The sequence below is a fragment of the Anomalospiza imberbis genome, chromosome 10 (genome assembly GCF_031753505.1).
Source record: "Anomalospiza imberbis isolate Cuckoo-Finch-1a 21T00152 chromosome 10, ASM3175350v1, whole genome shotgun sequence".
Classification (NCBI taxonomy): Eukaryota; Metazoa; Chordata; class Aves; order Passeriformes; family Viduidae; genus Anomalospiza; species Anomalospiza imberbis.
Genome location: NC_089690.1, coordinates 26124809 through 26141239, shown reverse-complemented (window position 1 = coordinate 26141239; position 16431 = coordinate 26124809). Strand labels below are relative to the sequence as shown.

Sequence of the window (16431 nt, the reverse complement as noted above, 5' to 3'; positions counted from 1 at the left end):
AGATGGGCACAGGAGGCACAGGTGCTATGAGGCACAGGGGACACAGGTGCAGTGAGGGACAGATGGGCACAGGAGGCACAGGTGCTATGAGGCACAGGGGGCACAGGTGCAGTGAGGGACAGGGGACACAGGTGCAGTGAGGGACAGATGGGCACAGGTGCAGTGAGGGACAGGAGGCACAGGTGCAGTGAGGCACAGATGGGCACAGGTGCAGTGAGGGACAGGAGGCACAGGTGCAGTGAGGGTCAGGGGACACAGGTGCAGTGAGGGCGGGTGAGCACAGGTGCAGTGAGGGACAGATGGGCACAGGAGGCACAGGTGCTATGAGGCACAGGGGACACAGGTGCAGTGAGGGACAGATGGGCACAGGAGGCACAGGTGCTATGAGGCACAGGGGGCACAGGTGCAGTGAGGGCGGGTGAGCACAGGTGCCGAGCAGGTGAATCCCCGTGGTAGAACGGACCTGGGTAGTCAGGTTCGAGGCAGGTCTTGGCGGCCCGAGGATCTGGGGCTGCCTTGGAAAAGCATTCCCGCGGGGAGGTGAGCGGTCAGGCGTGAGCCTTGCTCTCTGCAGCTTGGCAGAGCCTTTCGAGTTCGTGTGCTCTAAGCACACAGGTTCAGGTGGTCAAACCGCTTCAGGCTTCCTGGGTGCCATGATAGAAGCTGGGGCACAAGTTACAGCTGAAACAGTTGGGGCTGTTTGTTTGTAGGAATTATGTGACAGAGGTGGAAGCCGTTTGTGTGTGATGGGGTGAGCGCTCCGTGGGTGGGAGTCACGCATGGCGGAGAGCAGAGCAGAGCAGAGCAGGGCAGGGCTCTGCAGCGTCAGGTGAGCGCTCCAGCCCCGCTTGTGCCAACGCGTGCTCAGCCAGAAGGTACCGAAGAGCACCGTGGCTTGTCATCTGGCACATCCCTAGCACGCCGCCTGGTGTGTGTTTTATGGTGTTTTGTTAATTTCTGCAATGACAGCAACATGCCTTTCTTTGTTCTATGTGTGTTAAACAAGATGCTCCTTCTTAATGCATCATCAACTGAGTCGTATTCCTTTCATTTTCATTATTATCGCTTTCCTCATTACTCAAGATGCACCTTCTAAAGGATCCCTGATAGGAATATGTGGGCTGGTACTTTCTTGCACTTGTATGACTGCTGTTGCATTTCAGGTTGTGCCAGCTTTCATTATACTGGTGTTCCATCATGGAAAAACTGGGCTCCTTCCTTCCCTTTCTGCAATTTTCTACTTAGGAGCATTATTGCAGGGTTACAATTATGCTAACATTAAGAAAATTATTAAAAGGACTTTAAAAGTCCTTGTAATTGAGTGACAGATGCTTATGACTGAATCAATTTAAATATTCAATATAAGACTATCAGCATAAGATTACAGTATTTTGATCTTGATATTCTGATTCTTCCAGTGCTGATTGACTGATAAGGCAGTCCTGTACAGAGGAGAAGAATGAGAGAAATGAATTTTGCCTCTTTATCCCTTTCATATAGGCTGGGGATTTAAGGAAAATAAATTATTCATATGCAGTAGGAGGGTTTTGTTTTTTTTTTTCTGAATAAAGAATTTGCAGAGTTGGAAAGAGTAATTCAATAACACCATGTGAAACAATAATGTGATATTGACTAGAGACCAAACAATGTTGAATCCAAGTGACTTTAATATGTAATGTAGAATATGGTAACTAAAATATAATACATAAAGCATATGTACATTAGCTATGACATATATGAAAAATAGTTAACAAAATAGGTTAAACAGCATATAAATGCATGTATCTTAGTTACATAATAAACCATGTTTGTACTGAAATTTTATTAATCTGCTACTCAGATTTTCAAAAGGTACCTGCTTGAGATTTCTTCCCTATTCTTGAACTTAAGTTTGCACAAATCATTTTTAAGTGTGTGTATCCATACTTATTATTATTATTATAGATATATATGTGCCATGCATATACATTGTCGATCAAGAAGTTTTATTCTTTTCCTTAAGTAGAAGTCAGAATATGTAACATTGTTCTCTCTTAAATATTCCTCATTTTACCTGCAATTTTGTTGTGCGTCCTGTGCATTCGCTGTAAAATGTCAGCATTTCCAAAATCCTGCCACCAAATGCTCCATCTTACTGAGAACAAAGGAATATTATGAGTGAAGCAAAGTATTGCTCTGGGACTTGTGCCTAAGTTCCCATCTCTTACATCTGACTGGGATACTTGACTGCCATTTTAATACTTTGCTAAGGAACACTTACCTGACAATTCATGTATTTCTTCCTACATTTTTTTCAGACATTTTTACTAGTATGAGATTATTTGCACTGCATTTTTTTAAAGGGGTAAGTGCTCTCTCTACTCATAGCAGTACATGTGGGTTTGTTAAGGGTACTCAGGTACCTGGTTTTTGTGCTGGGAATTCCAATGAATTCTGCATTAAAAGAAGGAATGTCAAGAACTGATGTCTTGAAAAGAATATAGTTTTATTTTAAATAAAATTTCCGGAAAAATTTTTATTACATTTTAATGCACCATAAGATGAGGGGAGGGGGAAACCCCTTTCTTCCTTTTTGGAGGTTGTCTTCAGCATAAAGGTATTGTTCTTTTAATTATTATTCTGATCTTTGTCTGGACACAACTGGTCACTGCTTACAGTCTTGCAAAAACAGGACAGGAAGTAGGTGAACAGGTTCATACAAGCTGCTTTGAAGTTTTGTACCCACAAAAATCTGAAAAAGTTTTCATATTTTATCTTAAATTTTCTGTTACATCCATTGAAAAGTTAAAAAATCCATCTAACACCAAAGGGGAATGACAGTATGTTAGGCTGAATGCAGGCTAAAGAAAGCTGTTCTCACAGCTACATACTGCATGAGAAATCGAATACTTACATGCAGTGAATATTTAAAATTCATAATTATTTATCAGCCTGTCTTCATTTGTTAAAGAGATGTTGCTTGGGTAATATAACAAGTTTAATTTAAAGATTCTCCTTTAAACTCATGTACAGACCATCTTAGTAAAGACCTTATTTAATATGACCTCGAGGAGGGAAATTTTCTGTTGGTTCTTTAAATGGAGATTTTTGAGCTTTCCCCAGCATTGCATCAGCAACCATACAACTCCACAGGGAGAACTAAGACAGACTACCCACAAGCATTTTTTCCATGGTGTGTAATGCAGATCCACAGTTGTTCTTTTGGTAACATGGATTGAACCCAGGACCTTAGAGTGTCAGCATGCAAGTGTGAGGAGGCTGCACAGCAAGATCACTACCCTGAACTTCTGTAGAGCAGATTTTGGCCTCTTAAGGAGGAATCTGCTTGCTAGGATACCATGAAGTAAAGCCCCGGAGAGAAGAGGGGTTTAAGAAAGATGGTTGATACTCAAGGATCATCTCCTCCAAGCTCAGGAGAAATGCATCCCAAAAAAGAGGCAATGAGGTAAAAAGGCCAGGAAGCCTGCACAGATGAACAAGAAGCTCCTGAACAAACAAAAAAATAAGTCAATGAGGATGGAAGCAAGAAAAGGTAGTCTGGTAGGAATACACAGAAATTGTCCTCACCAGCACTGTTCAAGCAGATAGGGATTAGGTGAGGAAAGCTAAAATCCTGATAGAATTAAATCTGGTCAGGGATATCAAGGGCACCAAGAATAGCTTCCATAGGTATGTCAGTGATAAAAGAAAGATTAGGGAAACAATGAGCCCTGTCTGGAAGGAAACATTATACCTGTTTACTCAGGATGCAGAGAATGCTGAGTTACTCAGCCTTTTTTCATTGGTTTTCACCAACAGGTGCTCCAGCCACACTGGCTGAGTCACAGAAGGCAAAGGCAAGGACTGGGAAAATGAAGAGCTGTGCTCTGTAGGAGGAGATCATGTTCAAGAACATCTAAGCCACCTGAAGGTGCAAAGGACCATGGAATCTGACGAGATTCATTTCAGGTCCTAAGGGAACTAGTGGAAGAAGTGGATGAGCCACTATCGATCATATTTGAGAAGTCACAGCAGTCCAGTGAAGTAAGGCATGTAGAAAACATTGGAAGTGATTGGGACAGCCAGCATGACTTCAGTGAGGGCAAATCATGCCTGACAAATTTGGTGGTGTTACAGCTGTAGTGGACAAGTGAAGAGCAAGTCACATCTATGTGAACCTGTGCAGAGTATTTGACTCTGTCCCACATGACATCCTTGGCTTTTAATTGGAAAGTGCAAGGATCACTCAGTGGGTACAGGAGTAGCTGGATGGTCATGCTCAAAGTGTAGCGGTCAACAGCTTGATGTCCAATTGGAGAGTGACAAGTGACATTCCTCCAGGGCTGGCTTTGGGATTGGCCCTGTTTAACATGGACAGTGGGACCAAATGCACCTCAGCAAGCTTGCCAGTGACACCAAGATATATGGAGCAATCAACATGCTGGAGGGAAGGGATGCCATCCAGAGGGACCTGGACAGGCTATTTCTGTCAATGCTGGACAATGCAGTAAAAGCCCATCTGTCTTGTCTGCACCTTTTCCCTCTGGTTTGCAGACAGCAGCAGGGGAGGCTGGTTAGCTGTTACAGATGGGCTGGGCTTAGAGGGAGAGGAGCAGCAGCAGGAGAAAGACACCCTGGAGGTAAATAAAGTTAGACAAATCATTTGTTGCTCTGTGCCTGTAGGGTGGGAAAAAGAATAGTCTCCACTGAAATACTGTCTCCGTTGGTATGTGGGAGCACGAGGACTTTTTTCTTCCTGTTGCCTTTGTTTTCCTCCATGAAGTCGGTTGCTCAGCCTGAAACCCAGGGAAGAGATGTGCAGTGTGCTGCAAGGAGGAGAAATTCTGTCTCTGGTCCTCGAGATTCTGGGCTCTTCATTACAAGACATGTTGGTGAGCTGAAGGAGGCTACTGTGGTAATTGCAAAAGGAAAGGGATCACTTGTGTGAGGAACAATTAATTCTTGTACAGACTGTCTATTGCTGGAATATTAAGCCCTATGTTAATTATTATTTGGTCAGCTCAGTTCTAATGTGTCACTTAGTATTTTAGGAGGAAATGCCTGTATGACTAATTCATTGGTGTTTCAGGCTTTTGTAGGTTAAATGACAACTTCAAAGCAGTCTTCAGAAATACTATTGTGTGCCATGAAAGAGGGTCTTAGATGCTTATAATATATATTTTTTCAGGAGATACTTGTGGTAAAATGAGTGCATTCTCAAAGTTGATTTGTGCTGGCAGTCTTGGAGCACTGGAGAGGGAAGCTCTCCTCTTCGTAAGTGTCGAGTAATACTGAGAAAGCTCCATAGCTAGGGGATGTGATTTCACTTTATAGCTTCCTAGTCCAGCTATGTCATGCTTTCTAAAACCCAGATTCTGCAAAATGCAGACATCTCATAAATATTGTGGTTATATATTCTTTACATTATTAATGATCAAAGGTAGAAATTAACTTTTGACATCAAAATTCAGGCATCTAATCTAAGGTAGTTTTCCCTTGCTGCAGTTCCCAGCATCATATCCTTCTTCCACTTTTCCCCATGACAGCAAATCTCAGGGCAAAGATGTGGCAAACACAACACAAAGATACCGCCCCTAAATACTGTCCAAGGCAGGATACTAACGAGGCGGTTGTAAAGATCTCTGTAAATACACCATGGCCACAGGGGACCATTTAATCATCAGGTTTCATCTACAAAGCATAGAGGGTTTTTCCATTTATTCTCAAAATATAAGGCAGCCAAGACCAGGTTCAAACTGTGGTATGAAAATGACTGTTAAACTAACTCCAAGAAAGCCACAAAAAAAAAAAAAAAAAAAAAAAAAAAAAAAAAAAAAAAAAAAAAAAAAAAACCAAAAAAAAAACTGGGTTAACAGCATATCTTGTCTAGTACTTTGAGAACAGTTTTTCAATTAGAAAAGGAAGACTTCATATAAGGTTAAGTGCAGCTGTTATAATGGATATTAAAAACATGTTTTCTCTCATTTAAAATGGTATCAATTTATCTTTTTGATGGTGATTTTCACATATAACTCATTATTCTACTCACAAATTCTGCTATGATAAACACATGTTTTTGGACAATATAGGGCATACTATATTCTGCTTCCTGATATTTTTGTTTGTTTAAAAAATACCTTTTCCTAGGCAGTATCTTGCCATACCAGTGTAATCTGCACTATAACCTTGTGGCTTTGTTGCCAAAAAATATATAAAGCTTTTCTCTAAAATTAAAGAAAAATTAGTACAACAGAAAACTATTTTACCTCTTCATAACAGCTTCCCAAATGAAAGCTCATTCTGCACATACCTGTGTTTTAAAAATATAGTGATATTTTCAATTGTTGTGTGGCATGATATGACAGAAATATGCTATCATTTTTTTCTTAAACCTTATCATGGCATGAATTTTTTCACAATCCTACTGAACTTGGGTTTGGTTTTGTTTTTAAAAAAGAGTATTAGTTACCAGCCATCTGCAACTATGGCTTCAGGGGTGTGTGGTTGTCCAGAACTCCTAACTGTGCCTGTCATTCCAACAGACTGGCATGATTTTCTGCTGTTAACACTTCTGGTGAGATCGCCAGAGAGAAACCCTTGTTGATTCTGATCTTGGTATAGTGTCACGAAACTGCCATGCTATGCTGTGTTGGGGGTGCATCCATATCTACAAACAGATTCTTCAGTGTTGCACCTGCAATACAAGCAAAAACATCTTAAATGTTGGCACTTTTGTTTCAGGTTTTTATTTAAAATATATTGGTGAGTGAATGAAGGAAAATAACAAAAAACAGAAATAAAAATTAGCTACCACCAGAATGCAACCAGCGTCAGATTAACTATGACATAAGAATTTCCTGTTGTTTAGGCAAACTAATCTAGAGTAACTGTGTACCATATGCCACCTGCATCTTCCTGCAAGTGTTTTTTTAGCAGGAGTTTTGTCATTAGGCTTTTGAATTTTCACAAGATAGGTAAAGCAAGCCCCCAAAGCCCTTACTATTTCTAAAAATATGCTTATAGTTTCCCATTATTCTTTGCAGTGATGCAGTGCAATGGTTTCCCAGTCTTTTTGCAGAGGAACCTCACTTAAAGAACCAAAGGTGGAAAGCTACAATCAGTTCTGCTTTGCTTTAATATTCTCCTACCAACTGCAGCTTTCCCATTGCCCCTCCTACCCAGCCCAGACCTCTCAGCTTTTCCTTCCTTTGTTTTTGTCCTATTCCTATCCTGTGACATCTCCATCTCTGCTGCTGTCACAGGCAGCAGTGGCACTAAAACAGACCAAATACATTTGAACAGATCAGTCTGTTTCTGGTGTAATTTGTGTCCCCTTGCAGGCAGTGTCCTTTCTCAAGCTCATCTAAATTACTCTCTTCATGGGTTGGAAGGCACTAATGTAAAGAAGTCCAGGTTGAATGAGGCAGTAGAGGAAAGGATATGCCCAATCGTTCCCTGGATGGCTCTTGTTAAGCACCTGCCTAAGAAACTCCTAAAAAATATTACCAGATCAGCTGAGACAGACCTCTCTGGTGTATTGGGACTAACAGGCTCTGGTGGATGCAATTCAGAGAGCGGCTCTTGCTGCACTCTTGATTTCCTTGTGCCAGCTGCAACCTCTGCCCATTGTGAGGAGCAGGCACCAGAACTGTGCCTGGGCAGCCTGACTGATGTACAGGGGGGAACATGGTCACCAAAGCCATCTCTGTGGCACTGGGAGCTCGCTCTTTCCAATTCTCAGTGAAAGCTCTGAAGCATGTAAAATAGGGTTAGAAATTCAACTGAGAAAAGTCATCTCAGAAAACAAAAAAATTTTAAATGTGCTTAGAGGTGGCTTACTTAAGTAAAAAGCAGTTATTGTCCTCTTACTATCTTTAGATTTCATGTAACTGGAAATATAAATATAAGACATCATTATACTCCTTCAATACTCAAGGGGTTATTCTTACTCAGAAACAGATGCTCAGGGTCTTCTGACCACAATCAGCTTGTCAGTGTCCCTAAGCAGTAGGAGAAAAGACTCCCCAGTTTGTGCCCGTGCTCGAAGTGCTGGGAATAGCTGCATGCCTGCCTGCTCTGCTGACCCAGGCACGCTTCCCAAGCTAGGAGGAGGCCTAATCCTTTGAGAATCCCAAACACAAATCGTGCAGTGGTATTTGGCAGGCCAGCACAGGAATCTGTGATATTCATAAGCTTGCTACGGTTTGTTTTCCTTGATCGGGAGGCTGTTTTTCCACGGGTTAGAAGGCTCTGATGAAGCAGCTTCCCCCTCTCGCACTGTGCGGTGCCGGCGGGAGCAGCGGAGCGGGTCCGCTCCCAGCGCTGAGCGCGGTTTCCCTGCGGAGCCCAAGCGCAGCTCTGCTGGTGGAGCACTGACCCCTCGCGGCTGAGCTGCTGGGTCCGAGCTGCAGCGTTTCCTTAGAAGAGATGTATTTTGCGATTGGGCTTTCCACGACAGGACTGATGAGGCCAGGTCGACTGCAGTGAGGAATTTGTCAGGTTAGCTCCCAAGCTGTACAATTTCTACAGTTTTTTGCTTAGAGGAAGAGTTTCTTTGCCGTGTCAAGTCATTCAGGATGCTTGCCTAAAGTGAGGGGTTTGGCACCTGAAAGTCCCCATGTAACCTGAATGTCGGCAGTTCCTGAAAATATCAAAGAATATGAATATGTCTGGACGAATGTTATGAAAATCTGCTAAATGCAAAGACCTTCTTGAGCCGTTTGGATTGCTGTGCTTCCTTCAGTTAAGGGTCCTCTGCAAAGTTCCCAGTGTGTGCCCTGTCATCAGAAAGACGTTTCTGTCAGTTTGTTAAAGCAATGTCATTTGCAGATCTCTAAAGCCCCATCTGCTGTGAAAAATCATACCAAAGCTCTGTCACGCTGGTGAAATAAATAAATGTCACCCATTTTACAGTGAGGTAAGTAAAAAACACAGGGTAGTCATGTGGTTATTCAAAATACTACACATCAGCATCAAAGTTGGTAAAGGACAAGGAATTTCTTCATGTGCGTTCCCTGCTCTGGGCCCTGGGAGATGCTGCTACACAGCCCAGAGGACAAGGACAGCAGACAGGGCAATGGCTCTGGTAGCAGTTGTGGAAAATGTCCACCATACAGGTCTTACCTAACGATTTGAATTGCAATGAACTCAAAACTCTGCCTGTAATCACTGAAAGTCTGAAAACGTCTGTGAGCATCTCGGCTTTCACAAGAGTACAGAAAGGATTTTGACAGTAACAGCGTTCCATGTTCACATGTCCTGTTTACAGCTGTGTCAGCCGGCACAGGTGAACATTGCTCTGGTCCCACAGAGCTCAACATGAAGGATTTTAACGATGTGCAGGTGTCCCGTTCCATGCAGCAGTGTCAGCTGGTGAGCACGAGGTGGCACAGCAGAACAGCAGTAGGGGGAAGAAGAGAGGGCTGCAGCAGGGTCATGGGAAGGTCTGGTAGCTGAATTTTCAGGTCCTGACTGTGTGTCTGGCAATTGCAGCCTGTAAGTTCCGATATCATCATCCCTACTAAGTCCAGTTCTCTCACAGAACGCCTGACGTTTTAGTATTTCCTAGGCAGCTAGAGTTTATGAGTGAATATCAGCTCAGTCCTTACTGGCATTATTAAATGACTCAGTTCCTGAGCTGGTCCCCTTTTATGACGAAGTTTTCATGACATCTTCACTCTACCTGCAAACTAAAACAGTGATAGACCCAGTGATGTTCAACTCTCAATTCCTTACTCCGACAATCACATTTGATGTTTTTTTCTCTTTTTTTCTGGTGTGACTTTTATAATTTTAATTTATAAGCCTTATTGTACAGACTTTGAACACTGGGCCTTTAAGGCCAGAAGGGATGTTTTCCAAGATCAATTGCTCGTGTGCCTAAGGAAATCTGTTTAAAAAATATTTGATGTAGCCTTTGCTGGAGAGAAGAGTGTCTTGGGAGTTATTAGTTAGAATAATAGACTCGGGAGCAAGTTAGAATGCAGGGCCACTGTGCCCCTAAGGCCTCGGGTTGCAGAATCTTGCATTGTAAGATTTCTTCTTCTCTCATCTGGGACAAAGATATGCCTGTTATGTCAGCCTGAGAATCGAGAGTGATTGGATGAGTGAAGTTCAACATGTATCTGATGGAAGATTGGATTATTATGGACGCTCCAAGCTGGAGAAAACCTGCTGATAGCAGTTGAAGAGGAACAGGAGAAACTGATTCTAAGTCAAGAAGTCTGAACTGGAAGCTAAATAACAACATCAGTTAAGAGATGAATAGAGACTTCAGTGCCCCCCACCTCTGCCCCACCACCACTGCGACCCCCCCCCCCCAAAGAAAAAAAGCTGATCAACTTAGTAGACATTGGAAATGGGAAACTGAGGCAGGCCCTTTGCAAGAGCTGTTTCTACCATGAGGGAATGCCCTGAAGCATACTTTGTCTAGCCTGGTCATTGAACTGCTGTAACCTTGATGCAAGGTTATTTAACAGCTCTGCTATCATGCAGAGCCAATTCCCCTGGCTGGTTGTGTAGATTGACAGTTAGCTGGGAATTTTATGATGGAATGATTTTCAGATGGGGAATATGCTGCCTTTCAAAAGTTTAAATATTATTTGTGAAAACTCAGTTTTACTGGAACAATAAAATATGCTTCCAGGAAAATAGAAAAAATGCCTCACTACCTAGAAGAATTTACAGCAGAACAGAATTGATCATAGTCAGCATGCACAGAACAGAAAGCTATTCTGTCTTAATGGTGTGCTATGGAGATATGCAAAAACTCCCTTTCCATAAAAAAGTACTGTTTTAAAAGCCGTAATCATGAATTGGCCTGATTTTTTTTTTTTAATTTAGGGTTTTTATTTTCTAGTCACTTCAGTTTCAGGGTATGTACCATTTCAGAATGGCACCTTGAGCACACTACTGTGCACTAACAAAAATGCGTTTCTATTCAGAAAGACATTTTGTAGGAAATTCCCAATACTACTGGATTGGATTTCAATCCTGTTGAAGACTGACCACTCACACAGAAATACTGCAGCTGTGCTGGTCCTCTGTGAGCTCAGAGGATCTTTGTGTAAGGGACAGAGGATCTTGATGCTGTAATATTATATCTCTGCACACCATGCAGTTTTGTTTGCTTGTGGAACTCAAATTCTCAGTCTGTGTCAGAATGAGCTTTAGAAAAAGTCTGTTTCATGTTCCCCGTCCTCTTCCAACCTTTATATGCCACTCCAGAGGTCTTAAGAAGCCCAGGCAGTGTTTTCTAGGTAGAGCAGAGGTTCCCCCATGGTTTAAAGGCTAGGACTGCTCTACAGATTTTGTGATGGCAGAGTTATGATCAGCACCTGGGGTGTGACCTGACAAACAGTTATGTTGTCAGAAGTCACTTGTGCACAAAAACCAACTTGTCACTCCCAGGTAATCAGGATGTTATACTGTAAAAACCTTTTTTCGCTGTTATAAGCTGCACCTGCATTGAAATGCTGTGCCAGCATAATATACTGCATAACATCATAGTACATGATCCTGTGCTGACAACGCATTCTGAGTGTGGACCTAGCCTAACTGGCTAGTTCCTTCTTTCCCTGAGGTACACAATAGAACAGGCACAGAAAGAAAATAAAGACAAAGCCTCTTTAACTGCTTCTTGCTGGAGAAACAGTCCTGCAATAGTAATGTGGTCCTTGGCTGAAAAGTTTGTGTCTGACCCCATAACTCGGTGGCAAACTGCAAATTTTAAACCACTCTAACCACTTTCCCCTGCTTTTCTTAACTACATCGCATGTGGCTTATCAGAAACCAGTGTTCTCTTCCTTCATGATGACGTTCTTTCTGTAAAACTTTGTATTATTTCATATCCATCATAAAAAAGTTCAGAGTAGAAAATTAGTTAGATTAAATATTTTATGAACATGTGAACAAATGAAATTATGTGTGATAATATAACAGAATGTGATAAAATAACTGATGTATTGTATAGATATTTCTCTTCATTTTTTTCTTCGTCTCAAGTGGCTGGAATAATATCCTTCTGAAATGCTATCTCTGAGAGAAAAACAGTGTATGAGCTCTGCTGTGCTTTCATAAATACCCAACGATCCCTGCAAGTTAAAATATCATCACATGCTTACTGCACTTGATTATGGGGGCAGGGACAGGCCATCAGAATTTGTCTTTAATCTCTAATTCCAAACAAAGTTTGCTGTTCTGCTGTCTGCAGCTTCTTCCTGTCCTCATTGTCTGCTTCACAGCTCACGTTCAACCTATGAGTCAAGGTCACAGTCTGAAAATCAATTTTCCATGCCTCCATTATGCCTTCCTCAACCTTATTTCTTTTCTTATCTCTCTCACTGAAAGAGCTGCCTACACAGCTAAGGCTGAAGCATGGGACAAGTTCGCGTGTGCAAAATCTTAGCCAAATAGGAAGCCTATAATGAAATAATCTGTAAATAATCTCTGCCCCAGCTATTGCGAGCTTTTCAGATTATTTATATTGGGTAGTAATTTAAATCTCAGTGCTGCATTGTGCTGCTGTTGATTGAAATGGTAATGAATGCAATACAGTCTCTCAAATGTTTCAGTTTTTTAAAAAATGCATCATTTACAGGCAGTTAGCAGTGTTCCAATTACATCTGGCTCATTGATTGCCAAGTACAAGCTGGCTGTGTCTGCAGGGCACAGTCAGTCTGGCTTGCAATGAACCCTATGTCATCTTTGTGTTTCACATCTATGGTGTATTTGCTGACTTGCTAAAGTTAGGGTCAGCAAACAAGCTCCCAGCATCTAAAAGTAAGTAGCAAACTGCTTTAAGTATGTTTGCAATTAATTGTTCTGAGCCAAGTCTTTTTCTTTTGCTCTTACACCCCCACTATCTTGCAAGTCACTGCACTGCACTGACTCAAGATTCTCTGTCTGTTCTCATATGCAGGCTGTGTCTGCATCTGTTTTACTCTGTGCATAAAATCATTTTATCCATATGTCTAAGGCTGTAGCTCATGTTCTGTTTATATTATTTCTAAGGTATCAAAAGATGCCTTTCCTCTGGCCTTGATAAGCACAGTCTTGCCTGCTCATATCTACTCAGAATACTGTCATTTGAAATCAGTATTTTTCTGTCTGGTTATGCAAACCCAAATATATGTTGCTTTGTGTATTTTCCCTCATTGATCTTACTCTGTAAGATTCATGATTTGGTGGTTGACACCCCTTCCAAGGCTTCTGAGGGCCAATCTCAGCCTGTCAGTTATATCCTAGTCTATTTAAATACTGACGTTTATGATTAGTCAACAATCAGAGTCTGCCCTCTCTCCTTGTTACACTTCCAATGAGGAATTGTAATGTTGTGTTCCATGGGGCTTCTTGTGTTTGGAAGTCCATTCCTAAAGGTATGAAAACCTTGATGACACTTCAAATTCTGAAGGGCCAAAGGGTGCTCTCATTTTTCTTGTACTGTTCCATTTGTCTGTTTCTATTTGTGGATGTTTGTTTTGCATTGTCATTTCTAGACATCATTTCTAGCCCTTTGGAGTACATCCCCAAAACTTGATCCTGATTTATAAAGCATTTAACCTGCGATGAGAAGGAGGGTAAAGGCTAGGAAATTAGACATTCAGGTCTGGAATATGTGGTTATGGCAGCAACAGAAATGGTTACATGATCTTTACTCCTTGCTCCTGCAAAACTGAAATTGCAATTGACTTTTGCCTGAAGGTTTTCTATGATCAACTTGGTGCTAGAGCTTACAAAATCCTCCTCATTTTTACCTTTTAATGTATTTATAAGGTTAATTGTGTGTTTTGGTCATAAACAACCATTATATAGGTCTGTATAAGTTTTTGCTAAGCTCCACTGGAATGGAAATCTACATGACGGAGTGATGTGACACACAGGGGAACAAGATTTATTTTCCATCTGGAACAGTTCCAGATGTAAAATGAATTCTTCCACTCTCGGTAACAAATTAATGGCACTTCCTCCTATTGAAGAAGGCTGGACAGCAATAAATAGAGCTAGAGAGAAATTGCCAAATATTACATGAAAATGTATTGACTTCATTTTGAGCCATGATGAAATAAGGCAAATCCTTTACTTTTTCTGCCCTAAACCATGCTGGGTCATGCAGAGTTTAAACTTAAAGATGTAAAAACAAAATGGAACTATTTCCAGTACAAATGATCAGCTGACTTGTCAACCCTTTAGCAGAGGAGTAACACTGATTGGGACAGCCTGTCATACTGGGGAAGGAATACTTTATTCCAGAAACACATGAGCTGGGTTCAATTTCTACCAGAACCCCTCAGTCTGATAGAATGGGAAGGCCTGCAAAGATACCAGCACCTGCTTGGTGCCAGGATGACATGCACTTCTTCTTTGGAGAGGTCTAAAAGTTCATCTGTCTTTCTAGTATCAGTTCAGGAGTTTTCTGTGCCACCCTTGAGAAGAGACGGCGCCTGTCTGTGGCCAGAGGTTCTGGAATCCTTCTGAAGAGGCTTCTTGACATGCTAATCTTTTCCAAAGAAGACAACCATACTATTAGAGAAAATTGTGCTCTTAGAGGGATTTATTAGCAGACAAAAAAGCCTTGCTAAGTTCTTTTTCTTGCAGGTGCTTGATTCACACATTGCAAGAAAGGTAGACCAAGGAAGCCATCCTTGCCCTGGGGCTTTCCAAACTGTTGTGGTGTTTAAGAAGCAATTCTTCAAAAATGCCTCTGTGGAAGTAAAGCTAAAGAGATCAGGTGGATTCATTAGATTATGAGATCTGATCCAGGCAGCCAAGGTTTGAAGATTTTGGCAGGTATCCAAATTACAGCACTATCCAAACTGGTAAAAATTTGGCTCTGAGGGAAATACTGCTGTCATCAGACCCCTGACCTCTGTGGTGCTCTGGAGAGTGTGCCTGTCCCAGCACATTTGGATGCAGGTAGGGGAACAAACAGTACCTGAGGAGAGGCTGAATTGGGGCACATCCTTTGTGACCCCATCAGACCAACCTGGCTTAAGTTTGTTCATCTCCACTGGCACTGCTGAGAGGTCCCAGTTCTTTACCAGCCAGGGCAGCCTTGGCAGCTGGGCTTCATCTTTTTGGTCCTCAGCAAAGTCAGGCACTGAAGACCCTACTGTGCAGTTTTCCTTTATGCTTCTGCCAGTTTAATTTGTTTCACTTGCAATAGGAATATTTTCTTCAGTTGACCCTCCCTCACCTGGTAACTGTGTTTCTAACCACATGTCACATCTTTGACCTCCTAACAAAGAGCCAACATATTAAAAATGCACAAGGCCCTTGTGAGGGGGGCAGCTGAATGGCTGCATTAGCACCAAGGCTGAATTATTGATAGAAGGGGTGACTTTTACTTTCCTTTTATCTATTGAATAATAGATTAAAAGCTACTCAATAAGATTATTTTTATTACTCACATAAATTACTTGTTCAGTTAAGAAGAGTGAGGAGAACAAATGAAAAGCACCCTGGGGTGGCAAATACATTAGATTTAAACCTTTTATGTTCTAGAATATTTATTATTTTTAGATGCATTTTCAAATAAATGTTTTGATTTAAAAGAAGTAATAAGGAATGTTTTGTAGAGTTCAGGAGATAGGAATGGACTGGTTTTTTATGATACTCTCAGTGAAACCTATGAATAGAGAACAACTGTGTCCTGTATTAGCTGGTGCCCATGCTAACCCAAATAAGAAGTGTTATTTAACAGCTGAAATTGCCAGACTGACTAATACCTACTCTTTAGAATTATGATGTTATTGAATCCCTCAGTTTTCCTATATGTGGTATGCCACACTGAACTGTCACCATCTATGTAGTCCCAGAAAAATAATAACTTTGGTTGGTTTTGTTTATCCTATTTAGTTTGGTGACAGTAAAAATATTGCCCATTAACTCTTTTCAGGGATTGGTAATTTGTTTGGCTTTCTACACAGCCTTTGGCTCTCTTGGCTGGTTATTAATGTGGCCAGCAGGGATTCTGCTGCAGATTTCTTAAGTCAGTCAATTCCTACAAGGAGGTATTTGATGTCATGGTTGCCTACAATTTGGAACACACAGTTGCTTCTGCATTTCCACTTGTGCTACTCTCCTGCAGGGCTGAATGATGTTGGCTTTGAACTGGACAGCTCCTCTTCTGTCAGCTTTGAAATAATTTCAGCACAGACTCAGCAAGTGTCAGGTAGGCTGGCTGGGCAGTTTTCTACTTACATCCCTGTGGCAACAATTTGAAAAAGAGCAAGAGCAAATTTCCTTTAACTGAAATAATGAAAAATAATTTATTACAGCTTCTAAGGGAAATTAGAACTTTCAAAATAATGCATTTCCATTCTTCTGCTGGTATTTTATTAGTCAAAGAATCAACAGTAACACAGCCACCAGTATTGCTTCATATAAGTACCACAAAATGTTATGGTTCAGTCATGTTAAGCATTGATTTAGAACCCACCCAAATCTCTGAAA

At 41.5% G+C, this 16431-nt stretch overlaps 1 protein-coding gene and 1 long non-coding RNA gene across 2 annotated transcripts in view; one reads left to right on the top strand and one right to left on the bottom strand.

The window, feature by feature from the left end:
* Window positions 1-5833: 5833 nt before the first annotated feature.
* AMER3 (APC membrane recruitment protein 3) overlaps window positions 5834-16431 on the bottom strand; it is a 36307-nt gene continuing 25709 nt past the window's right edge. Inside the window, exon 3 of the mRNA XM_068201365.1 lies at window positions 5834-6673. The gene's annotated coding sequence lies outside the window, so the exon portion shown is untranslated. The remainder of the gene's footprint in view (window positions 6674-16431) is intronic.
* LOC137480278 (uncharacterized) overlaps window positions 8390-16431 on the top strand; it is an 89091-nt gene continuing 81049 nt past the window's right edge. The window contains exons 1-2 of the long non-coding RNA XR_011002773.1: window positions 8390-9443; window positions 16067-16150. This is a non-coding gene — a long non-coding RNA (uncharacterized lncRNA). The remainder of the gene's footprint in view (window positions 9444-16066; window positions 16151-16431) is intronic.